The sequence below is a fragment of the Capsicum annuum genome, unplaced genomic scaffold, assembly GCF_002878395.1.
Source record: "Capsicum annuum cultivar UCD-10X-F1 unplaced genomic scaffold, UCD10Xv1.1 ctg3136, whole genome shotgun sequence".
In the NCBI taxonomy this organism is placed as follows: Eukaryota; Viridiplantae; Streptophyta; class Magnoliopsida; order Solanales; family Solanaceae; genus Capsicum; species Capsicum annuum.
The window spans coordinates 112,638-121,536 of NW_025837989.1; positions in this window are offsets into that span (position 1 = coordinate 112,638).

Here is an 8,899-nt window from a genome sequence, read left to right on the forward strand (position 1 = left end):
AATAAACTTGAAAGTGGACCAAAACAAAAAGAATCCTAAGCAGGTATGAAAAAAAAAAAATTGAGGAAAAAGTCTAATTTATAGGAAAAAATTAAGAGATAATACATCAAAACCTCCTTAAACTTGTCTCTCCAACTTACTTTAGCACTTAAACCAATCTTCTATTTATTTACCCCTTAACATCTTTATAGTGAATTTATTTCCCCCTTATGCTGACGTAGCATTTTCTTTTTAAAAAAAATGCGTGAACAATATTTTTTTTTTGAAACTAATATATATATATATAAACATATATATAAAGAAAAAATATCCTCTTCTTCACCCCCATTGCCAACAACATCCCCCTACTTCTCCTTAGCCAACACCCCCACCCCATTTCTCTTTCAATTATGAAAGTTGTCACCCTCACCTTTAATGTATCCTCCTTCGACCTCTTAGATCAATAAAAAAAAAAGAAATTGAATTTGAAAATTAAAAAATTTACATGATTTGGATGTTTGGTTGTTGATTTTCATATATAATTTTATTAATTGACGCGAGAGACACGTGCAAAACACGTAAACTAAACTAGTATATTTATACGAGCAAGATGACATTTTCCTATGACTCTTCATTGTCTTTCATTCACTACAATCTTTAATTCTTAATTAATTGTCATTTTAACTCTTCATTTTCCTTCTTTAGGAGTATAGCAATAAAAATAAAAGAGGAAGTGATCAGTAAGAAAATTAAGAGGCGTAAATCACATTTAGTGACATTAGAGAAGGAAAAGACGTGCAACATAAAATTGAGAATGTTTTAGGAAAAAAGATTAATTGCATTGATAATAATGATAGGAAATAAATATGGTAACATTTAACATTTCATAAAATTTTCAGGTGAAATTTTGTAGTCTTTAAAAAGTAGGAAAAAGTTAAAAAAAAATTACAAAAAAGATAAATAGGAATCCTGCTCTATGAGTGCGACACATAAGCGGGACTAAGTTCCTCCGTTATTATTATATATTGATTCTAGTCACACATCTTAACTATGTGGGGTTTTTTTACTAGGGGAAGTTTCAAAAATAGCAAAGTTTGACACAAAATTTACCTTCCATAGCCACACTTTACATATTTATCATTTATAAACGTTGTATTCGATTCACAACCGCTGTATTCACTTTTACTCAGTAGTCTGTATTCATAAAAAACATAAATACACTACATATTTAGCCTCGCTAAAAACACTATTAATTTTTATATTTTTTTTTCGTGTTTTTTTCCCTGTTTTTTTTTTTTTTTTTTTTTTTTCATTTCTTTTTTTTCTCTCTCTTCTATCTCTAACTTTTATTTTCTCTTTTTTTATTTTTTTTTATTTTCTTTTTCGTACTTATTTTCTTTATCGATTTTTTGTTCTATTTTATATTTTTTGTATTTTCAAAAAATATGACTACTCGAGCAAAAGTCATGGATGATAATGTAAATACAACAATTGTTTATCGTATTTGTAGTCATACCATCATTTATATTTCTATATTCATTGATACAACTATATTTGTATTTTAAAGTTCAAACTTGTATTTGTATTTTGTGGTTCGCATTTTTATTAGTATTTTATAGTTCGCACTTGTATTTATATTTTTTAGTTCGCACCATCATTTATATTTTATATAATTCACACTTGTGTTTTAAAGAACTGTTTTGTATTTGTTTTTTATAACTGGCTGCATATTATATTGGATTATATTTGTATATTTAGATTATATTTGTATTCGTATTTTATTTTCATCGATTTCTTTTTATTTTTAAAGAATTATTTTGTATTTGTATTTGTAAGTTGATTTCATATTGTATTTAGCCGTGACTATGTACAATTTATCATTTATATTTGTATACAAACAAATAAATGCATTAATTGTATTTCCTTGATTCTAAAATATATAAATATGTAATGTATCATTTGATACAAATGTACCATTTTGCTTTTGTATGTCAAAATTATCATTCGTATTTGTAAATAAACAAGTATCACTTGATACAAATATAATTATAAATAAATGAAACAAATGATTTTACAAATACAAATACAATATGTATTTGTATAAAAATTTGAATTGTATTTATTTGTATCAATAAATACAACTCCTATCAATAAATACAAACAAATATTCGTAAAAAGAAAATCAATCGTTCTTTTTCAGTAATTAGAAAATACAAATGATGGTTCGCATTTGTATTTGTATTTTATAGTTCGCACTTGTATGTGTATGTAATAGTTCAAATTTGTATTTGTATTTTATAGTTTACACTTCTATTTGTATGTTATAATTCACATTTGTATTTGTATTTTATAGTTTGCATTTGTATTTGTATGTTATAATTTGCATTTGTATTTTATAGTTTGCACTTGTATTTGTGCTTGCTAGTTCGTACAAATGAAAAGAAGGAGAAAAAATTAAAAAAAAAAAGGAGAAAAAATGAGAGAAAAAAATACCAAAAAAGGAGAGTAATAGAAAATAGAGAAAAAATACCCAAAAAAAAATAAAAAGAAAAAAAAATTAAAAACAAAAAAAGTGAAAAAAGAAAAAAAAAGAAAAAAGAAAAAAGAAAGAGAATTAAAAAAAGGTAAAAAATTGAAAAAGAAAAAAAAGGATAGTAACAGAAAATAGAGAAAGAAAGAAAATATATGATTAGATGTGGTTGGCCTCCTCTCGAGAAGACTACTCATAAAGTTCGTCTCTATTCTGGCTGTGTGCCAACATCGCCCCCGTTCTCAAATCCTTCACAAGAAAAGAAAAGAAAAAAATTACATGGATGTTAAGTTATCTTGACAAAATTTAGATAGAGATATAAAGTTACACTTAATAGCTGGGGTACACAGAGTATTTAAAAGATGAAATATTTGGTTGAAAGCATTTAACAGAACATGACCAGTATGAGTTACATGAATTTTTTTACCGTCATCCATGGTGATTTGGTCAGTCCTAGTGTAGTCATCTGAACATTAAAGGTTCTAAGAGTCAGTAGTCACATAATGTGATGTGCCTGAATCAACATTCCAAGGAATTGAAGCATAGTGTCCCTTGGCTTCCAAGTGGTTGTGGGAGCATGAATGTCACGATCTGATTTATGAGTCATGATGGTACCTATCAATTCCCACTAGTAGGTAAGCCAATACAGGCGAAATTTAAAGAACGTCAATTGCTTATACGAGGGTTCCAGATAGAATAAAAAATCATACAGATACCAATCCTAAAACTGGTAGAGCTAGTACAAGAACAACTAACAGTATTAATACAACTCCAAATTTAAAATAGTTAATACATATGTCTCTGATGCTAAAGACTAAATATAAAAGATGGAAGGAAATAAGGTGACTCGAACTACAAGAGCTCACTCTATCTCTGGAAATCAATCACTGCATGAACCATGATCAACGACGATAGCTAATACTCGAATTTGCACCAAAAAGGTACAAAAGTGTTGTATGAGACATCATCGGGCAACTCAGCTAAATCATGATATAAGAATGATAAAGTGCAAGATAATCATAACTAAGTCAAGGTACAGAATTGAACCTAAATCATCTCCGTCATTAATGTATATAATAAGTAAGCAATTCAGAATAACAGTATAATATAAGGTATCAACACATGCCAATATTGCTTCACATAACAAGCATGGAATATCGAAAATAACAATATAATATAAGGTATCAATGCATGCCAATATCATCTAGCATAAGGAATAAATGATTCGAAATCATAAAGTAATACAAGTGCAATCACAAGCAAACACAAATAAAATGTTGGCGTCCATACACCTATTAGTGCATAAAGTAAAGAACCCATCACAGCGTCTCATACCACCGGAAAGTACACACAATAAAGCATAAATTAAAGAATCGAATATATATATATATATATATATATATATATATATATATATATATATATAATCAACTTTCTCATTTTCCATAGTTGTTCACAATTTTCATAAACGATCATTTGTCAATATTCATAATCATCACCAATGATCATAATTGAATAACATATACCAATATACTCGTAACTGTAACCATACCACCATATAGGCACCTATCTCATCATTACACCCTACTCACTCATTATTAGCTAGCCAGCACTTATTACTAAACCAATTACTTACTAGTCATCATACAACCTCTAATTATTATCCATCCACTATTCATCACTTAGTCAATATTCATGGATCAACGACTAACCATTATTTACTCATTAGCGAAAAATAGCATCTAGTCAAGATTCACTACTAGACCATATTCTCCAATAAACCAATATTCATTTCTAGCCAACATAATCCCACTAGTCACCATTTAACAAAAGACCACTAATTATCATGAGTACACTTATTCATCTCTCAACTAACATCTCTTATTAACTAGCATCATTAATCCACAAATCCTCATAAAACAATTAATCAACATCTTAAAATTAGTCATCAATAACAACTAATCATCACCATCGCTAAATCCACTATCATTAACCACCATAATGAAATAATCATCCCTACTAATAGCCGTCAATGCCACTAGTCCTCTTTACCACTAAGGTTCAAAAATTCACTAGTCACTATTAGCCACTTAAGTAATATCCACCCCTAAGCATCTTTCATCCTTAAATCAACAATTATACCACTTTATACCTCAACCCATTAGAAGACTATAACTGATACCTCTAATATCAATATTATAGCCAACTACACAAGAATATAAATAAGCATAAAATTGTCATACATAGGGATAGCTGGATTCAATTGGTAGGTGCACACATAGGCACACCAATAATCATATCCTTCAACCTTGCCGGACATCATTATATCATCATCATATCCTCCAAAATTAAATCGGATATCAAACTCATCAATATATCCTCCAAACTTGAACCGAGTATCATCAACATATTCTCCGAGACTTGAATCGGGTATCAATATCATCAACATATCCTTTGAACTTGAACTAGGTATCAATATCATCAACATATCCTGCGAACTTGAGCCGGATATCAATACCATCAACATATCCTCCAGACTTGAACCAGGTATCAATATCATCATAAAAAGATGCAATCAATATTAATAATAAATGATGAGCCCCACAAGAACTAAAGTAAATAACAAGCCCCATGAGGGCTAAAGTAAAGTGCAAGCCCCACGAGGGGTAAAGTAAATGACAAGCCTCATGAGGGATAAAGTAAAAGAGAAGTAAAGAGAGGCGTACCTTCATATCTCATAATTCGTCATCGAGGAAAATTATTCATAAATATATGAATATATATAGCATGAATATTACAAATCACTAACGGGTTCAACATGGTTAGTAACATAGCTTCTCACGTAGTCAATAAATATACCTTTTAGAACCCTTAGTATCATGACTAATAATATAAGCAACAAGAAGGATTTCTAGAATAATCACCAGTTGAGTTACTAGACAAAGCATAACATGAGTCCAACATAATCTATAGAGTATCTTTACTCATAGTCAATAAGCATGCCTTCTAACACCATTAACATTATCATTTCCAATATAGACAATAAGAAAGATTTTTAATATGATTTATTAGCATAATTATTAAGCATGATCATAATTTGGGAAATAGTATAGTTAACGACCGGAATACTAGTCTAAATGATGGCTTAATCAAGAGTATAGTTAAGAGCTCATCTTTACTAAATCCATAATTTAGTAATTTAGACCTTGGGCATAACCATAAGCAATATCATGAACAATGACCCATTAGTAGCATATACATTGGCCTATTATTAGCCTAAATATATTTTGTCATTAGTATGAATAATGGCTAAAGCATTACATGATCCATAATTTATTCATAGTGTGGTAGATAATATCATTTATGACTTATGCCATATTATAGACAAGGGCTCATTTAATAGAATGTTCATTAGTCCAACCAATATATAATCGTAATAACATAATTAATAGCTTGATATAAGCTTTAGCCAACAAGGCATACAAAAACATAATTACTTGGGCATCATTCTCAATGCCATTCCACATAACCAACAAGTACCAAAAATCATCAATATTATCTCAAAAAGGCACTCTTTAGTCAATTGCTAGGTGTAAGGGTTCAAGGGAACTAATCACAAGTCTTGTCTTACAGTGAGTCAACAAGACCACATCTAAATCTAAGTCAATGTCTACCCTGGACCAGGCTAAGATGTCTAAATAAACTCTTATATATATATATATATATAAGACCTAAGGTAGCAAGCCACCATAAGACCTAAGGTAGATATTCTACTCAAGCACCTTAACTAATTCTAATGGAACCAAGGCAACCTTCCCTAGTATAAGAAACTAAGGCCAACTTACTCTAAGTATGAACAACTAGAGAATTATATCTAAGGTTGAGAATTCTAAGGCATTCTCATGCTAAACATGAGTAATGAAGTCTATTCCACCTAATCTAATGGAAAACAAGTCAAGCTTTCCAACTTTTAAAATTCATATAACTTTATTGGTCCAACTAACCCAAGTCGTGCATTTCATCAATCCAATACTTAAAACCCATCCCAATCTAACAAGATATCATAGTTATATCAAAACATAAACTACAAAGAGTAAGTCTAACCTACCTCAAATCCAAAGAAAACCCACGAACTGCTAAACCTTTGCTTTTTCTTTATGAGAAGCTTCTTTAAAGTGCCAAGCTTTAATTCATCATTAATCACACACACATACGCATATATGTTAATCAAACTTCTAATTCATCCTTAAGAATCAATTTGAAGTTAATCTATTATTTTAGGGCTTTTAGGGCTCAAAGGGGAGTAAAAATAGCCAATTTTGGGACCAAGGGGTATTTATAGTACCTTGGTCGCAGTTAAATGGGGTCCGCAAGGTCAAAAATTATTTTGACCTCTCAAAATCATTCAGACTCTGTTTTATGCAGACTAACTATGTAACCCCACTAAATTCAAAGTTTTGAATGCATTGGTGAATTCAAATTTTCCATGGGAGGTAATTTAGGCCACTTATGGGTCCCATTTCCATTTTTTTGATTTTTGATTTTCTGACCAATGGGTCGAAATAAGCTCCGGTGCAGTGGGACCCAAACCAAAGATCTACCCAACCTAAAATTAATATTTTGGAGTTGTTGGCATAGTTGGAATTTGCATTTGAGATAATTTTACTGATGTTTTCACTTGGTGACCATTCAGAACCAGCAAAGACTTTTAAATAGGGAATTGATTCTAAAAATCAAACAAACTGCCTGGCATCCGGACTGTCAGTTCCAATAAGTCATAATTAAATTGGGGCAGCTATGAAAAATATCTAATTACGAATATAAGGGGGATTACAGAAAATTACTTGGAGGGTCATTACAACATCCACTACTAAGGAACTTTTATCCCCAAAAGTTAAAGATGAGGATATATTTGAAGTCTCGAACAGGTGAGACTACTGGGCTCACATCTTGATCTCGATCTCCTAAGTGGCCTTCTTAACTGGGTGGTGTATCCACTGAACCTTAGCAACTGGAACTTCTTTGGGGCGTAATCGCCTCACATTACTAGCCAAAATAAGCATAGGCTCCTCAATAAAGGTCGAACGATCATCTAACTGGGTTGAACCCATCAAAACAAATGAGAAGGATTAGGACTAAGTCTCCGCAACATGGAGACATGAAAAACTGTATGAACTGCAGCAAAATCTAGATGTAAAGCTAACTCATAAGCTACCTTACCAACGACATGGAGAATCTCAAAGGGTCCAACATATCTCAAACTGAGCTTATCCTTTCTTTCAATCCTCATCACACCCATCATTAGCAAAATATGGAGGAATACACGACCACCAACTCCAAATATCAAGGCACAAAGTTGACAGTCTACAAAAGCTTAATGCCTAATCTGAGCCGCTCTCAGTCTATCCTGAATCATCTTGACTTTATCCAACAGGTCTTGAAGTAAATCTTTATCACGTGGGTCTAACCTTGGGAGTCTCATCATATCCAACTAGAGAACGATATCTCCTACCATACAAGGCCTTCATTCAAACTCATAAAACATGGCTACACTCTGAAAATAGTCAAACAAATCATCAATGCGAGGCATAGGATGATGTTTCTTCACCGTTACCTTACTAAGCTACCTATAACTAATATATACACACAAAGATCCATACAGTAAGGTCCCATAAAAATAGGTCGGGTGCTAGGCTTGAGGTCAATAGCAAACTCAATCTCCCTAAAAGGGGAAATACCATGTAGGTCGGTAGGGAATACATCAAGAAACTCTTAAACAATAAGGACAGAGTCAAGAAACGGACTCTCAATAATAGCATCATAACATAAGTGAAATAAGACTCGCAACCCATATAAATAAGTCCCTAAGCATAAACTATTAGTTCCAGCAAGTCATAATTGATTTAGAAAAACTTTGGAAAAGATCTAACGAAAAATATAAGTTGGATTATGGAAAATGACCTTGAGGGGTCATTACAATGAATGACATACATTGGCAGCATGTTCTTTCTGACCACATAGTTGGCAGACTGGACGATTTTGTTGAGGGGAAGCATTTGGATGCCAATTTGGTGTTGAGGGTGAAGCATTTTGCTTTCGGTGATTTTGTGTATGCCATGGTTGTCCTTACCTATTGTTTAAAGGCGAAAAATTGACTGGGGAGAATTTTTACGCCATCACAACAGTAATGGAGGGAGTTGCTTGGTGAGGCTCCTAATACTTGAAGAAGCTCTCTCTTGAGAAGCTTGTTATACAGTTCTTTATATGAGGTAGGTGTTAGTTTATAAGTAAAAATGTGAATGGAAAATAAAGGGAATAAAAATGGAGAGAAAAGTGAAAAATGTGAGTTCACTTTATAGAAGAGCGTTTCTCCCACTTTAATGGGAGAAA